At 34.4% G+C, this 17972-nt stretch overlaps 1 protein-coding gene across 3 annotated transcripts in view; it reads left to right on the top strand.

Moving 5' to 3' along the window:
* LOC143235258 (uncharacterized) overlaps positions 1 to 17972 on the top strand; it is a 55771-nt gene that overhangs the window by 21851 nt on the left and 15948 nt on the right. Inside the window, exons 2-3 of one of the 3 annotated variants that reach the window (XR_013018989.1) lie at positions 10908 to 10983; positions 12216 to 12493. The exons of 1 other annotated variant lie outside the window; for it this stretch is intronic. The gene's annotated coding sequence lies outside the window, so the exon portion shown is untranslated. Of the gene's footprint in view, positions 1 to 10907; positions 10984 to 12215; positions 12494 to 17972 lie in introns of those variants that run through there. One more of the 3 variants, XM_076473230.1, reaches the window with a different exon arrangement.

Consider the following 17972-nt stretch of genomic DNA (forward strand, 5'->3'; position numbering starts at 1 on the left):
GGAGGTTTCAAAACAAAATGTTTGTCTCTCTACCTTAGGTTGTGTTGACTTTTCATTGCTACCTAATATCATAACTGATTAAGGCAGTCGCTAAGAAACGCATTTCAATTTTTCCTCCCTCGTTTTTGGTTTTCAACTTTCACAAATTTCTTCTTGAGTTTTAGCAAGGTTACGAAACAGGAAAATTTAGAATTTTATAGCATATGAAAGAAAAAGGAAGTGTTTATTATAAAACCTTATTATAACAAAACTTGTTCTTGATGGATTTGGTAAACATGGAAAATGTACCTGACTAGGAAATACTTAGTGATAGATTGATACAGTGTTATTGAATTAAAACAATGATTTACGTCGTGCAGCATTGTTATTGTTGTATTTAAGTACCGGAAATTGGTTCTTCAGAATTAGATTTGATAGTATTTAGTGTTTTAAAATTTCGAAAATAAAGTATTTGCAGATTCCAAACTTATTATTTCCCAAAATTAGTTGAAAATTGGGATCAAATTTATGATTCCTAGTGTTTCGTTTAGAGTCAGCGTGAAGTGTTTGTTTTTACACTTGTTTTTATCCCATTTATTTTCTTTATTTCGGAAATTTACCTAAGCTGCCCAAGAGATGTCGCGCTAGCTAGTAGAGTAGAGAGAAGATAGGTAACAGTAGCCAATGTTAACTCTTGAGCTACCCTAATTGAATGATGGGATTTGACAGTTACTCTTATAATTAATTCACCCAGGGGCACAAAGTATGAGGGGCGTTTCTCCAGAAGGGGACTCGAACTGTACACACAGATTCTCTAACACCTATACTGACCACCAAGTAAAACACGGTCATATTACTTTCTAGTTTTGGCTTGTGTTACTTTGTGTTTCTTCTATTAATGACTGTGCAATTATTAACGTATGGTGTGAAGCAAAAGTTATTGTACGATTTATTATAAAGAACATATTACGAAGACGGTTGAAATCAACGGAATTACCGTAGTTTTCAGAGTAACAGAAATTGATAAAGTGAATTGCTTTCGCCGTATCCTGTATATATTACCGTAAGTTCGTACTTACCTTTGTCCCAAGTTAACATATGTTTTGAGAGATCTGAAAGTTCAGTAACTGTAAATAGTTCTTTTGACTCTTCTGTGTGCCCAGCATGGCCAGGTGGGCTAAGGCGTTTGATTCGTGCTCCGAGAGTCGAGGGTTCGAATCCCCATCACACCAAATATGCTCGTCCTTTCAACAGTGGGGCGTTATAATATTACGGTCAATCCCACTATTCGTTGGTAAAAGAGTAGCCCAAGAGTTGGAGGTGGGTGGTGATGACTAGCTGCCTTCCCTCTAGACTTACATTGCAAAATTAGGGACGGCTAGCGCAAATAGTTCTCGTGTAGCTTTGCGCGAAATTAAAAACAAACAAACAAAATAGACTCTTCTGTGTATACGTTACAGTTGCAAACTGTTGATTAAATTAATCCTAAGTCTACGTGCTGACACCTGTTGGTAAGACTAATTTGCAATTCGCTTCCAGTTTCCGCAAAAGCACGCTCCAAAGTTTCGGACGGTAGGTGTACCGTAAAAATGATGGTCAAACTTCATTATTCGGCCACATGTAAATATCTCAAAAGCCGTCAGTTGGTGCTGTTGACTAATTCCTTTAGCAGTTCAACGTTAGAGACAGCTATACGCAGATAGCCCATTGTGTGGCTTTGTGCAAAAGTTATGGAAACAGATATGTTCAATAATAGTAGTATGTTGTTTATAGCTGCTCAACATCACGTGACCACAGTCGTGTCTTTCGAAACTCATCAGGAACAGCAGCCTGCTATATCACAGATGTTCGCCTACTTCACGTGATTACAGTTGTCTTTCTGAAATAATCAAGAACAGCAGCCTGCTATGTCGCAGATGTTCCATTACATCACGTGACCACAGTCGTGGTTGTCTAAATAGTGTTTTGTATAATATTTGAGTACAGTCGTTTGGTCACAATAACGGTTTCAGCTATATTAAGCAGTAACGAGATTCTAGTGATATAGAACGTATGTATCGAATCTTTAACTAGAGGCTGGTGGAAACGGAATTAAATTCTTAACTCAATATTTATATTCGAATGTTTTGAATTAAGCTTTGAACAGTCGTTCACAGTAGTGCAGTTTTAATGCAGCACACCAGATCAAACTGTTGTACTGGGATGATGAAAACTTACGAACAAGTAAAAGTGATAAGGATATACATCCAGGTATCCAGCATAGAAACCATCACACACATGAAAACAACCTTACAAGAAATATTCTGATATTATATAATTATCTAAATTAAATATTCATTTTTAGGATGGATGATGTTTCTTATTATTTGCAGAGAACATACCTTAATGTAGTCATGATTTGACGCCTTTACACGCAAGATATTACACATATGTACGTACTTACCGTTTGACTTAAGACCAAGAAAATCATTTTTAAAACGGGGAAACTGCCCCTAATGCTCATTCCTTGTAATTATTGCTTATTTAAAATCAGCCCTATTCAAAATTATACATAAAAAACTAATAATAACTGCTTTCAACCAGTCTGGTTAAGGTTTTTCTGGTTTTGATAAACGCTAAGTCTGTGTGAACCGTAAAATGCAAAACCCGAATCACACGAGTCTCGGTAATCGTGACTGGAGTGACCCGATTCTTAATTTCGAAAGAGAACCAACATGAGATAGCTGTTTCCAAAGGATTTCTGAGTCGCCCTTTGGCGATTATTTGTCGGTCACCTTTCTTAAAATATAGTGTTTTTATCACGCTTTCAACATTTTCGGAGTCAAAACCGAGCTACTGGGTATGAAGTAATATATTATACTGTTTAAAATGTAGGAAGAACAATTTATGTGCATGAGTCGAACTTCAGAAACTGTTTTCACTGTTTGCACTCAACACAAACATTTGTAAAACGCACACACACATACGAAAACATTTTACGTTTCTTGTATGTAGTCTAGGTTTTATAATAGTTACCAAAAGTTTTATATATCCTTACGTCTAGTGTAGGACTAACGTCACTGACTAACACCTTTTAATAAACGTTTTATGCTTTATATATATATATATTGGCAAGGTTTATCTCTAGTTAATAAACAGTTTATGCAGCCTTGCATCTAACCTAGGACTAACGCTAGTTAACAAAATCTATGAATCCTGACAGTAGTTAATTCATCTTTTAACTAGGCTGGAGTCGGCACAGTACTTGTAGTACAGTATTTCATGGAAATGTTCTGTCTGCTGCGTTAAAAGAACAAAAAGTATTGCAACTAAAGATATTATTTTAACATGCTTTGTTCATGTTTCAGGCCCGGCATGGCCAAGCGTGTTAAGGCGTGCGACTCGTAATCTGAAGGTCGCGGGTTCGCATTCCCGTCGCGCCAAACATGCTCGCCCTTTCAGCCGTGGGGGCGTTATAATGGTACGGTCAATCCCACCATTCGTTGGTAAAAGAGTAGTCCAACAGTTGGCGGTGGGTGGTGATGACTAGCTGCCTTCCCTCTAGTCTTACACTGCTAAATTAGGGACGGCTATCACTGTGCGAAATTCAAAAACAAACAAACATGTTTCTATTAAAGTCAACTGATATTGGGGCCGCTTTATATATGGGTGGAAGTAACTTGATGTATAATCACAAATACTGAATAAATATTAACGAATTTATCAATAAATAAGTTTTAACATCGATAAAAGTTACAAACAATCTACTTTTAGAGTTTAAAGTTGGAAACGAAATACAAAATAAAAGTTAGAAGTAGAAATAACAATTCGAATATATAAAAAAAGCTTGATTAAAAAAAAATATCGGAGCATATAAATGAAAGAGATAGAAGCAACCCACAGAAGAAGTATACATATCTGATGTTTAATATTTTATCGTCAGAGTATTGTGGGTGAGAAATTTGTTTCAGTATTTCAGAGATACACTAGAGTCAGTCATTGCTGTCTAGAGACATAAGTAACTGAATGTTGAATGGATAGACTGGATACAAAACTAGTCAATAACACCAACTTCTTAGCTACGCCTTGTCTGATCTATAACTCGGGCTCGGCATGAGTTGTTAGTGCCATACTGTGAACCCGAGGAACCTTGGTTCGTATCCCGTTTTCAAATATCGGTATGTGCATTATAAGAGTAACAGTCAAATTCCATAATTTGCTTCGAGTATCCCAAGTGGCGATGTATGCTGTTTAAAATTAAACATACCTTTCCCCAACACAGTACCAACATAGCTATTTGTAACGCGGCCTGGCATGACCAGGTGGTTAAGACACTCGACTCGTAAATCGAGGGTCGCGGGTTCGAACCCCCGTCACATCAAATATGCTCGTCCATTCAGCCTTGCGTGCGTTATAAAGTGACAGTCAATTTCACTGTTGGTTGGTAAAAGAGTAGCCCAAGAGTTGGCAGTGGGTGGTGATGACTAGCTGCCTTCCCTCTAGTCTTACACTGCTAAATTAGGGACGGGTAGCACAGATAGCCCTCGAGTAGCTTTGTGCGAAATTCCAAAACAAACATACAAACAATATGTCTCTTTATGTAGATATAATTACAGACGACTAGCACAGGTGGCTCTTCTGCAACTCTGTCAAAGCATTTGAAACGAATAAAAATAGCTTATAGCGCATTCATGTCTGCAAAGTGTGGAATTTATTTAAAAGACAACAGGTTACGAACCATAAATCTATGCATACAGAGTTGGGACTTGTCGAATATTAGACTAAGTCGTCCATCGTGTGTAAAAAGAACATTAAATGCATTAATACACTTCTTTGCTCGCACTGAAAGATAAATGTAAAAACAATTGTTCGATTTTTCACTTAATGTCATTTTATGTATAAGTGGATTGGTGGAAAACCCAAACAATCAAGTTAGTTGGCTTATCAAATACGTATTCTTATTTTGAGGTAACTTAAACACATTTTACCTTTAACCTTTCACAATCCTTAAAAAAATCTTATGAGTTTGAAGGCGAAAAGTTAATATTTTATAAGAATATGAGGATGTAGTGTTGTAGACAGAAGGGGATACCTTCTTTTCCTCCTTCATAACTTTCACATAGTATTAAACACAACAAAATAACCGTGTGATCCCTCAAAACTCTCTGTGCTCACCAACCCTTTGGAAAAAGTACTTCAACTCACCATTTACTTTCATGCAATATAAAAGATGTTTCACTGAATTTGTTACGAGGTATTGAAGGAGAAAGCATATATATCTAATTTCTCGTGAGAGTGTTAAATGTAGAAAAATATTATATATGATTTAATATGTACTGAAGTATACAAGAAGGCGCTTAAGAAAGAAACGAAATGATTGCACTTTGGGTTAAAGTTGCACTTCGGGTTATGAGAATAGGAGTTCTGGTAGTAAGTTGACTATATAGATAGGTTGAATTAACATTCAGGTTGGTCTCTAACACATTTGAAGCTCTGGCGACTTGTAATTGGGAAAGAGATGTATATTGAAGTAGAGGACATTATACAATATTAAACAGTTTATTTATAATAAATATGGGAACAAATTATTGTGCTAATTATAAATAACAATAGTTGTTTAAAGAATAACTAAAGAGGTTTATTAGCAGAAACAGAAGTCTGGCTCTTTCCAGATTGCTTCCTCAGGCTAGATACAATAATGAAGTTGTTAGGAAGATCCAAAATTTAAATGAAAAGTTACGAGGGCTATGCGTGGAGTAACAGGTAGGCTTGTTGGGCCTGTAGAATAGTTTAAAGAGAAAAGGTGAATTAGATGTTAGAGAAAAGCTCCACTTAAGCAAGGATTTGGGAAATATGTTAAAAGTAAGCGGGTTTCTAAAATGAAATTGGGCTTTAAAGTATGCTGATGGTAAAGTTTTGTTGAAGAATAGGATATGGCTAAACTTAAATATTATCTTTAAACTATGCAAATGAAAGTTTTAAGAGGCACCATACACTTATTTTTACACCTTTCTCGGCTCTGGTAAATTTGTCACAAGAATGTGCATTATGGAAGTGCTATAACTGGTATAAAATAGTTATGGACGTTGTGGGATGTAAGTTTACTCATATTTCAGTCATCCAAATACACATAAACATCTTTGTTAATATACAATCGTGGCAAACCAATTACAACAGAGGATAAATAACTACTTGACAAAAACGAAAATGTTCTCTGAGTTAGAAAACCTAGATTTAAAGACAACACCACTAACGTAACTGACAAAAGTGGGAACAGTATCTGTTTCTTGTTTAATTATTTTGTAGTTCCCCATATGGTCTTGATAACTACTTGACATCGCCATGGCACAGACTGAAGGGATTGGATATATGCATGCGTAAGTTCGCGGATTAAGCCTTCCTGCAGTTTCAGGCTTATTCTTGGTTTCTTCTTTTGCACTTTTTGATTCATTACTTTCCAGCAGTTTTAGGTAGGGTTGAGACCTGGGCTGTTGCTTGATTAGAATAGTGTTTTAATCCTCTTCGAAGATATTCCTTTGCCTGAAGCATTGAAATAAAATCTTGGTGTTTTTTTTTACATGTACAGAATGAAAATTTCTCTTTATTTGATCCTAGAATGTGCACGTGTGTGCTCCACCAAAGTGATCCCGAATTATTGACTTTAACCAGGGCTCGAGGACTTCGATTTACTTTTCCACATTGACAGTACCTTTTGCAAAATGTAGGTATCCCACACCACAACCAGAGATGCATCTCCATATCATCTTACACTGTGGATGGATGCCTCATACTTTGCATTCAAACACGATGACTGAAAAAATTTCCATGTTTTACAAAGTGCTTCCCATCAGACCCAAGCAAGTTGCACTCTAACTCGTCTGAGAAGATCACTTTGTTTCACATATTTAATCCAATCAGCATGTTCTTTGGCCCAGTTGAGTGAGTTGGTAGGAGGGGTCTTCTTGGTCATCTTGCTGGGTGACCGGATGGTGCATGTGGTGACAGTACCTCTAAACTTTTCTTCCATACTATTTAAAGACCTGTGGACGATAGAAGAAATTTCTCCAAGGTCATACGTTTCACAACATGATATGTTAGTCACTGCAGAAGCTTTCTTCTTACTCATTACCTTCTGTTGCTTCATGCAGTCAATCTGTCTACATCTCGGAATAGACGATGGTTACGAAGAAATGTCTGAAAAACATTGGATGATGTAAAAATGTTTTCTATCACTGTGTTTCTGTAGAGAGAAAATTACAGGGAGTTTGTTAAAAGAAGCTTTGTGAAATCATTTATTGAAATATGTTATAAAAAAGAGTCAGTGTGGATTAACTAGAGGATATTATGTGTTTTCTGAATATAGATTTGGAGTAATTAAGGGTTTCAGAAAGCTTTTGATAAATTGTCATGTAGTAGATCAGAAAAAAATATTACATTGTGAGAATGGAGACAGTGGCGTAAGTATGTATCCGTATTTGTCGAGGGTGTGCGAGCTCATAGGGGCCCCAAAGGTCTGACAAACTTATGATTACATGTATTATGTTTCATCACCAATATAAATCTTTTATTAAGCTTATAAAACGTTGTTTGTCTAATTACTTCTATATTAACATAATGCCCTTCCTTACTCGAGTACTTAAATAAACTTGAGAATTGCCAACAAGGGAATGTTGGGAGGGGAGAGTAAGTTTATACACGGAGTTCCCATCTTTTATAGTAATGCTACTGGTTGAGGAAAGAATATCTAATAAGACTGTAGAGTGTCTGGGTGAAAGAAAACGAAAAGTTGTATCCTTGTTATTGGTGGCGTGTGTTTCAGAGGAACTTGGGACTTGCTGTTTCGTATTTACATTACTAATATTGACTGTGGAGAAGATATACGAAGATCCTCAGTTATTACAGAAATACTTGGACCAACCGATTAGTGTAAATGACTTTTAATTATATCACTCATTTAATATAGATGGAAAACAGCTCTATAGCATGATAGAAGAAAAGTACCTTGGCCTTGTGTTGGTGAAGTCGTTTAAGCCATGAAAGTAGTGCTGTGTTTCTAGTAGTAAGGCTAATAAAATATATTATGAAAAAGAAAAATTATTAGTCGAAAACGTCACATAATAATCTCTTTATACAAGGCTGTGGTTGTTCCCACTGGAAATACACTGCTGGCCAAAATCTTAAGGTCAATGAACATAAAGAAAAAAATATGCATTTTGCGTTGTTAGACTCAACCAATTATTTGAGTAGAGCTTCGAAAGACGAAAATAAGAAAAGGGAAAATAAAAATCTTTTTTAGCATTTAATAGAGAAAATCTGAACACTATAAAATTAGCCTAAATACTAAATGAATACTGATTTATTGGAATGATTAATCTTATAGGGATAGGTTAAGACCTCTTAACTAATCTTCTTTCGACAAAAGAGTTAAGAATATAAAATTATTCAAGGGTCGGCGGAGTAAAAAAAATCTTTGGCTTTATTTGTGCTGCATTCTGAGAGTTATTAGAAAGGGAACGGTTAAGACAGTGTGGGGATAATTAACTTACGAGAATTTAGAAGGGGAATCGATAAATTCATAAAACATAAAAGCTGGGTTTAAATATTCGTTTTATTCAAATGAGTGAGCTTGGACAGCCTAAATAACCAATCTGTTGTATATATATTTCATTTGAAATGTTACGAAGAAAATACTTTAAAAATGTATATCTCTCTGACTTTGCTCGCTCATAACCTATGAAGTTATACATGAACAAGTTTCTGGTGACTATTACCCTAAAACATGTTATAAACTATGGTCTCATCAGCAGTCGAGAATCAGTTACAAGAGGTCTTTGTTGCACCGATCACTCAACAATGTGGTCTGCTTTAACAGCCGAGAATCAGTTACTAAAAACACTTTGTTGCACTGACCACGTAACAATATGGTCTCGTTAACAGTCCAGAATTAGTTACTAAAGATCTTTGTTGCATCGACAGCGCAACATTGTGGTCACATCACTTTCTAAGTCTCACGTTCCAAATGGCCATTGTTGAACAGGATATGCAATAATGCCTTTTATTTGAACTCAATGAAACCTCAACAAAAGAGACAAGAACTTTAGAAGTACAGATACAAAGATTAAAAAACCGAGGGACAACTTCTGATTAGGAAATTTCGAGAGAGGCACTTGTGGAAGAATTAATTATACTTATCTCTTGAGGTAGACATTGCTTGATCAAGGTGTTTATTTCTTCTATTCCAATCCATAAGAAATAATCACTTGTTAAGAATTATAACTCACGTTAGTATAATTAACCAATTTATTACGCTAATGTTAGGTAAAAACTGTAGAATAAGTTCAGAACTCGTACTTAAAATAATGAATAGAATTAACTTTATGGCACAAACATTATCAAAAAATACACAAGAGTGTATTGAGATGTATGCTGTTTAACTAGTTGCTTTCTGTCAGTTCACAATAAGGTACAGCTTTGGGTAGTTTTTCGCGAATATTCGATAATAAAATTAAAAAAAAACAAGTGGGAATACTGTTATAAAACAATCACATGTAACATTAAAAACCTCAATCAAAATCAGAGATTTTAAAAAAATTCTAACTTGACGTTTGCTTAGACTTTAAATCAATTTATTCCATGCATATATAGTAAATATATATGTGTATATGTCACACAGCATACAAAATCAATTGTCATCTAAACGCATCGCAGTTGACTGTTCATTCTAATAAATTATTTTTTGTATAAACCTATGTCAAGCTGCTCCTTGTAACTAATTATTACTTCATCACCTAGACAAGTCGAGCTGTTCATTCTAATCAATTATTTTATCATTCAAACCCAAGTCGAGCTGTTCATTCTAACCAATTATTCTATCAACTAAACCCACGTCAAGTTTTCCTTCTAATAAATTATTTTATCAAATCAACCCACGTCAATTTTTTCCCTTCTATCCAATTATTTTATCATCTAAAGTGAAGTCAAGTTGTTTCTTTCAATAAATTGTTTTATGATCTAAGTCCAGGTCAAGTTGTCTCTTCTAACAAATTATTATCTAACATTCAGGTACTAACTAATGTGATGAAATAGCAATACAGATCAGACAATGATTGGTTTGTGATAGTATTTAGTTTCGTGCCTGTTGTTCAAGTTGATGACCTCTAGGGCTAAAAAAGGAAAGTTATGTTCTTTTTTATTGTTCAACGGTAAATTTGATATTTCTATGTTCATAATTTGATTAAACTTGAATTTTTTTTGACATGGCTCTGTTCTTTTAACACAATAAAAGTGTTATTAACGTATCGCTTAGAAACGAAAGGCTTAATTTCGGACAGACAGGATTGTAACCACTTAGTCTCGTGATAATGCAAAAATATAATAGCTAATATGGAACACTTCGATCATGCCTCGATCACCTTCAGTTATTAAGTAACACGTAATCATCTATTTAGATGTATTTGAAATAGATATTAACATTTGTTTGTTCGACTAAGGTTTCAATATTTTTCCATATTGGGTGTGATAAGTTTATCCAAGTTTGAGATAACAGTGGTGTTATTAGCTGATTATTATAGCTTTTATTATAAGTTACGAATCAGGAGGGCTTCCTTTTTATTGATGTCCATTCATCTATCTCTCAGAATATTTTAAGTGTTCAATGTTATGTTTCTCGTTACAATCTTTGCTTAGATGGTTGTAAATTCCATTATTGCTGAAAGGGTTGTTTTACGCATGTTCCTTAATTGTGGTAGCTAGGGATCGGGTCGTTGATCCAATGTAGACATGCATGCAGCATTTACACTAATACTGATACACCACCAGTGATATTTGGAAGGAGGTGTTTTTGTCTTTAAACAGAAAAAGTTACATATATGTTTGTTCGATTTGAATATCACTCTTGGGCTGATTTGGGGATAAGCTGATTGCAGAATATTTTTTATTTCCCTTCTTAGTTTGATGCTATGAGAACCAGTGAAGGGTAACAGCAAAGTGACTGGACATTTAGGAACGTTGAAGTCTGGAAACTTGGTATTTTAATTTATTTATATATATATATATATTCAAAAACACTTATGCTGTTCAGTACTAGAGAGAAGGCATTGTTATCAATATTAACATAATAAAAAACATTAACGCCGTATTCAATCGCTTAACTCACACTTAGTCTGCTAAGTAATATTGTATAATTAATTACAATGGTATGTCACGTGTCTGAATTATTTTAGGCTTTTAGTGGTGAGTAAAGGACAACACATCTCAATCAGAGTTTAATACACTGCTTCGGGTAATCAGTTGAGCTGTACACTGGAGTAAGTTAAGATGGAAAACTATCTTCATTGTTTGATAAATCTAAGCAGTCTTCCACATTCTTTCTGTTAACATCGAGTATGTTCTAAAAGAATGTGTGTAACAGACAAATGTTTAAGATGTATGTGTTTGACAATTAAATGTTCTGGGAGTGTGTGAGATATGTAATGGCTAGATGTTACGGATGTATGTATGTGTGACAGCTAGATATGTGCATGGTAGCTAGGAGTTCTAGATGTGTGTGTGAACTTTGAGACTAGAGAATTATTAATGGTATTAGTCCGTCTCCAGAACTCAGAAATCAATCAGATAAAACTGTGGTTGGGTGGAATTATAATATCTTAAACGTTAAAGCTCTGGATTCTGGATCTGGCCAGCTAGGTTCGGATCCGTGCCATAGAACGAAATATTGTCAGAGCTTTAGTCTATGGGCGACTTATCAGAGTGTCAGTCAGTTCCTTAACGTGGACAGTGGGTAAAAGGAATCGAACTTGTGACACTGTAGGTTGGAATAATATTTAGTAAGTACTGTATGTTGTAACCGAAATTAGTGACTAATAAAGATTGGAATCACACTGTAAAGGTAAATGAAAAAAACAAAAAACAAGCAGGGAATGGTCGAAAACTAGTTGCACACTTGACGTTTGGCAGACTATTTGTCTTGGCTATATTTCAATAGTTAAGTAAAAAATGGCAAAAAAAAGCAAGGAAGGCCGTCAAATAAAACCTGATCTGATTGTTTTGTTCCTTTTAAATAAAAGAGGTTCAGAAATCTGTCATGATTCATTTTTTTTTAAAATAAACATTCAATTGGAATATACAACTGGAGGGAAAGTAGACTAGTGAAGAAATCTGAAATAAAATATGACGTTACTCATTCTTTCCACTTTTGTTGTTGAACGTCTTAATGAAAATTGTAATATTAGGCTTATGTCTCATATAATCGCATTTAGATCACGCAACACTTTAGTGATAACATGAATCATGAAGAAGAGAGCATGAAGTTTTCTTGGAATTGGCATCGTTTAGAGTAGCAAATAGACAGGTAACTAGAAGAAAGCTAGAAATGTGACCTTGAAATCTCAGAAGTTTGGTGTATACAATAACTTGAAACGTCTCGAAAAAATGCATTAATTAGTTACTCTTAACGTTTCTCCAACTTTGTACAGATGAAACTAAGATGGTGTTGTGTATATTTTAACTCAATAAAATCATTTATATCCTGTAACTAACAGAATATGTGAGTGTCTACACTGATTTTTTTTAGAATTTGATTATGTGTATACATTCTACAGGATTTATTGTGTAATTTTGTATGTGATCCTGTGTTATGTATTGTGTAACATTATACGTGATACTGTGTAAGCTTAGCTCCTCATTCTTTCATTATATTCTCTTCAAAATTATGCTACAAACAACAGTAACTTGTTAAAACACTCCTTCTCCACTGTTACTTAATTTAGTATTCTTTCTTCATCTCCTTTTTAAAAACCTGTTTTTTTAAAATCACAACTTATTACAACTCTGACTTTTCATTTTCTCACAATCCACTTTCCAGCTTGTTTTTCGAGCATTGTCACTTTTCTTCTACTTAACTAGTAAGTTGGTGGTATTAACGTTGATTGTTGTATTTTCCATAGCTAAAAGGATTTTCCCTACAAACGTTGATTATTGTCTTTACTTTAGCTACAATGGCTGTCCTACTAATATTGATTGTTTTCTAGCTACAAGAGTTGTCCTACTAATATTGACTGTTTTCTTCTTTTACTTGGCTAGAAGGATTGTACTAGTAATGTTGACTGTTTTTTTCTTTTACTTGGCTAGAAGGATTGTACTAGTAATGTTGACTGTTTTTTTCTTTTACTTGGCTAGAAGGATTGTACTAGCAATGTTGACTGTTTTCTTCTTTTACTTGGCTAGAAGGATTGTACTAGCAATGTTGACTGTTTTCTTCTTTTACTTGGCTAGAAGGATTGTACTAGTAATGTTGACTGTTTTCTTCTTTTACTTGGCTAGAAGGATTGTACTAGTAATGTTGACTGTTTTCTTCTTTTACTTGGCTAGAAGGATTGTACTAGTAATGTTGACTGTTTTCTTCTTTTACTTGGCTAGAAGGATTGTACTAGCAATGTTGACTGTTTTCTTCTTTACTTGGCTAGAAGGATTGTACTAGTAATGTTGACTGTTTTCTTCTTTACTTGGCTAGAAGGATTGTACTAGTAATGTTGACTGTTTTCTTCTTTTACTTGGCGAGAAGGATTGCACTAGTAATGTTGACTGTTTTCTTCTTTTACTTGGCTAGAAGGGTTGTACTAGTAATGTTGACTGTTTTCTTCTTTTACTTGGCTAAAAGGATTGTACTAGTAATGTTGACTGTTTTCTTCTTTTACTTGGCTAGAAGGATTGTACTAGTAATGTTGACTGTTTTCTTCTTTTACTTGGCTAGAAGGATTGTACTAGTAATGTTGACTGTTTTCTTCTTTTACTTGGCTAAAAGGATTGTACTAGTAATGTTGACTGTTTTCTACTTTCACTTGGCTAGAAGAATTGTACTAGTAATGTTGACTGTTTTCTTCTTTTACTTGGCTAAAAGGATTGTACTAGTAATGTTGACTGTTTTCTACTTTCACTTGGCTAGAAGGATTGTACTAGTAATGTTGACTGTTTTCTTCTTTTACTTGGCTAGAAGGATTGTACTAGCAATGTTGACTGTTTTCTTCTTTTACTTGGCTAGAAGGATTGTACTAGCAATGTTGACTGTTTTCTTCTTTTACTTGGCTAGAAGGATTGTACTAGCAATGTTGACTGTTTTCTTCTTTTACTTGGCTAGAAGGATTGTACTAGTAATGTTGACTGTTTTCTTCTTTTACTTGGCTAAAAGGATTGTACTAGTAATGTTGACTGTTTTCTTCTTTTACTTGGCTAGAAGGATTGTACTAGTAATGTTGACTATTTTCTTTTACTTGGCTAGAAGGATTGTACTAGTAATGTTGACTGTTTTCTTCTTTTACTTAGCTAGAAGGATTGTACTAGTAATGTTGACTATTTTCTTTTTTTACTTAGCTAGAAGGATTGTACTAGTAATGTTGACTGTTTTCTTCTTTTACTCAGTTAAAAGGGTTGTCCTTCTAACGTTGACGATTTGTGCTTTTACATGAGTAGAAGTATTGTACAACTGGTGTTGAATATTCTATTTTTTTTATTTAACTACAAGAGTTTTTTCCAACAGAAGTTGCTGTTTTTTTCTTTACTTAGCTAGAAGGGTTGTCTTACTAACGTTTATTATCACGATGCAAAATACAACTTTTGTTTAAATCTGATGACAGGAGGTTTACTTTCACTGTGTAACACAAGGTTTAGTTACATCTTATGACACCAGGTTTACTTCACAATGTAACACGAAGTTTAGTTACATATTTTAACACTATATTACCGAGTTTTACTGTCAGATTTTACACAAGATTTAGGACGTCTTATAACACGAGGTTTACTGTTGCGATGTAAGAAGAGTTAGGTACATATAATGCGAATCCGTTACACCATAAAACTCAAGGTTTAGTTACATTGATTGTTGTATTTTCCATAGCTAAAAGGATTTTCCCTACAAACGTTGATTATTGTCTTTACTTTAGCTACAATGGCTGTCCTACTAATATTGATTGTTTTCTAGCTACAAGAGTTGTCCTACTAATATTGACTGTTTTCTTCTTTTACTTGGCTAGAAGGATTGTACTAGTAATGTTGACTGTTTTTTTTCTTTTACTTGGCTAGAAGGATTGTACTAGTAATGTTGACTGTTTTTTTCTTTTACTTGGCTAGAAGGATTGTACTAGCAATGTTGACTGTTTTCTTCTTTTACTTGGCTAGAAGGATTGTACTAGCAATGTTGACTGTTTTCTTCTTTACTTGGCTAGAAGGATTGTACTAGTAATGTTGACTGTTTTCTTCTTTACTTGGCTAGAAGGATTGTACTAGTAATGTTGACTGTTTTCTTCTTTTACTTGGCTAGAAGGATTGTACTAGTAATGTTGACTGTTTTCTTCTTTTACTTGGCTAGAAGGATTGTACTAGTAATGTTGACTGTTTTCTTCTTTTACTTGGCTAGAAGGATTGTACTAGTAATGTTGACTGTTTTCTTCTTTTACTTGGCTAGAAGGATTGTACTAGTAATGTTGACTGTTTTCTTCTTTTACTTGGCGAGAAGGATTGCACTAGTAATGTTGACTGTTTTCTTCTTTTACTTGGCTAGAAGGGTTGTACTAGTAATGTTGACTGTTTTCTTCTTTTACTTGGCTAAAAGGATTGTACTAGTAATGTTGACTGTTTTCTTCTTTTACTTGGCTAGAAGGATTGTACTAGTAATGTTGACTGTTTTCTTCTTTTACTTGGCTAGAAGGATTGTACTAGTAATGTTGACTGTTTTCTTCTTTTACTTGGCTAAAAGGATTGTACTAGTAATGTTGACTGTTTTCTACTTTCACTTGGCTAGAAGGATTGTACTAGTAATGTTGACTGTTTTCTTCTTTTACTTGGCTAAAAGGATTGTACTAGTAATGTTGACTGTTTTCTACTTTCACTTGGCTGGAAGGATTGTACTAGTAATGTTGACTGTTTTCTTCTTTTACTTGGCTAGAAGGATTGTACTAGCAATGTTGACTGTTTTCTTCTTTACTTGGCTAGAAGGATTGTACTAGCAATGTTGACTGTTTTCTTCTTTACTTGGCTAGAAGGATTGTACTAGCAATGTTGACTGTTTTCTTCTTTTACTTGGCTAGAAGGATTGTACTAGTAATGTTGACTGTTTTCTTCTTTACTTGGCTAAAAGGATTGTACTAGTAATGTTGACTGTTTTCTTCTTTTACTTGGCTAGAAGGATTGTACTAGTAATGTTGACTATTTTCTTTTACTTGGCTAGAAGGATTGTACTAGTAATGTTGACTGTTTTCTTCTTTTACTTAGCTAGAAGGATTGTACTAGTAATGTTGACTATTTTCTTTTTTTAGTTAGCTAGAAGGATTGTACTAGTAATGTTGACTGTTTTCTTCTTTTACTCAGTTAAAAGGGTTGTCCTTCTAACGTTGACGATTTGTGCTTTTACATGAGTAGAAGTATTGTACAACTGGTGTTGAATATTCTATTTTTTTTATTTAACTACAAGAGTTTTTTCCAACAGAAGTTGCTGTTTTTTTCTTTACTTAGCTAGAAGGGTTGTCTTACTAACGTTTATTATCACGATGCAAAATACAACTTTTGTTTAAATCTGATGACAGGAGGTTTACTTTCACTGTGTAACACAAGGTTTAGTTACATCTTATGACACCAGGTTTACTTCACAATGTAACACAAAGTTTAGTTACATATTTTAACACTATATTACCGAGTTTTACTGTCAGATTTTACACAAGGTTTAGGACGTCTTATAACACGAGGTTTACTGTTGCGATGTAAGAAGAGTTAGGTACATATAATGCGAATCCGTTACACCATAAAACTCAAGGTTTAGTTACACATCGAAATGCGGTGTTTCGGTTTCTGTTTTAAACCGGATATGTTAAACACAAGTTAATGCTTACAGTTGAAATTAATTTTCCAATATGATCGATTGTGAGTTATCTGTTTTTATAATTTTTGTTGTTGTTAAATGCAAATGTTTATAGTGAACAGTTGGGTTGTTTCTACCGTAGGGATCAAACTCACATTATAAGTGTTCAAGCTTATCGCTGAAAAACCGAAGTTATATTTCTTTAGTAGATTGTTGTTTGTAAAGAAATACATTTCCTCTTTCTCTTTTTTTGGAAGGAAAACTCGTCATTTGTGACCAAGTGCGAACTATGTTGTTTTTTCACGTGATAGCACGAACTGTAAACCCAGCTTTAAGATCCACAAGAGATCAAAACTTTGACCTGACTTCAAAAGCTTAGCTCGCCAGAAAAAACATAGAGTAAAACTTTCCTTCACATGTGTCTTTGTTAGAAAACAAACTTGCTTAGATGTCGCAACACAAGCATGTTGAATCTACTTATTGTCTACATGGACAATAAAACCTACTTTATGTGTTTGATATAAGTAGTTAGTATCGTGAAAAATATTTGAAAAATCAATGAGTTAATGATAGCGTGATCGGACCGTCAATCGGAAAATTGTGGCTCGCATTCCGTTGTTTCAAAGCTTGTCTCGCAATTTCGAGATGTGAATACTCTATAAGACGGTGAAATTCCACTCTTCGGTCGGCAAAAGTTGGCGATCGGTATTGCAGAGATGCCAACCATTACGATTTGAGCGTAATCATTACGATTTTGGTGTATACATTACGACTATACACTCATACAGACAAATCTTACGACTTGTTGCAACTCCCAAATTATTATATATTATATAGGCCTATACAATAAAGTGATAAATTGTTCCCCCAGGGCTTGAAAGGGGTGAAAAGAAAATTTCTAGTGAGATACAAATAAATTTTGATAATAAATAAAAAAATAGTCCAAATGGCTACTTGCAATAATCATGTTTGTGCTTGAAATAATAAAAAAAAAATTTGTATCTCTGATGTTTACCAATAGTTTGAGTGCGGTGCTTCTCCATACTTGGTACGTAGGAGAATCCATAGTTACGTCATCAGTGCTTGTCAGCCAATCAGCGCTCGCGTAGATGGGTATTTCTCTTTTTCTAAGCGGCATAGAAACACCAATGCGATCGTTCACAAGATG

This window comes from Tachypleus tridentatus, chromosome 12 (assembly GCF_004210375.1).
Source record: "Tachypleus tridentatus isolate NWPU-2018 chromosome 12, ASM421037v1, whole genome shotgun sequence".
Classification (NCBI taxonomy): Eukaryota; Metazoa; Arthropoda; class Merostomata; order Xiphosura; family Limulidae; genus Tachypleus; species Tachypleus tridentatus.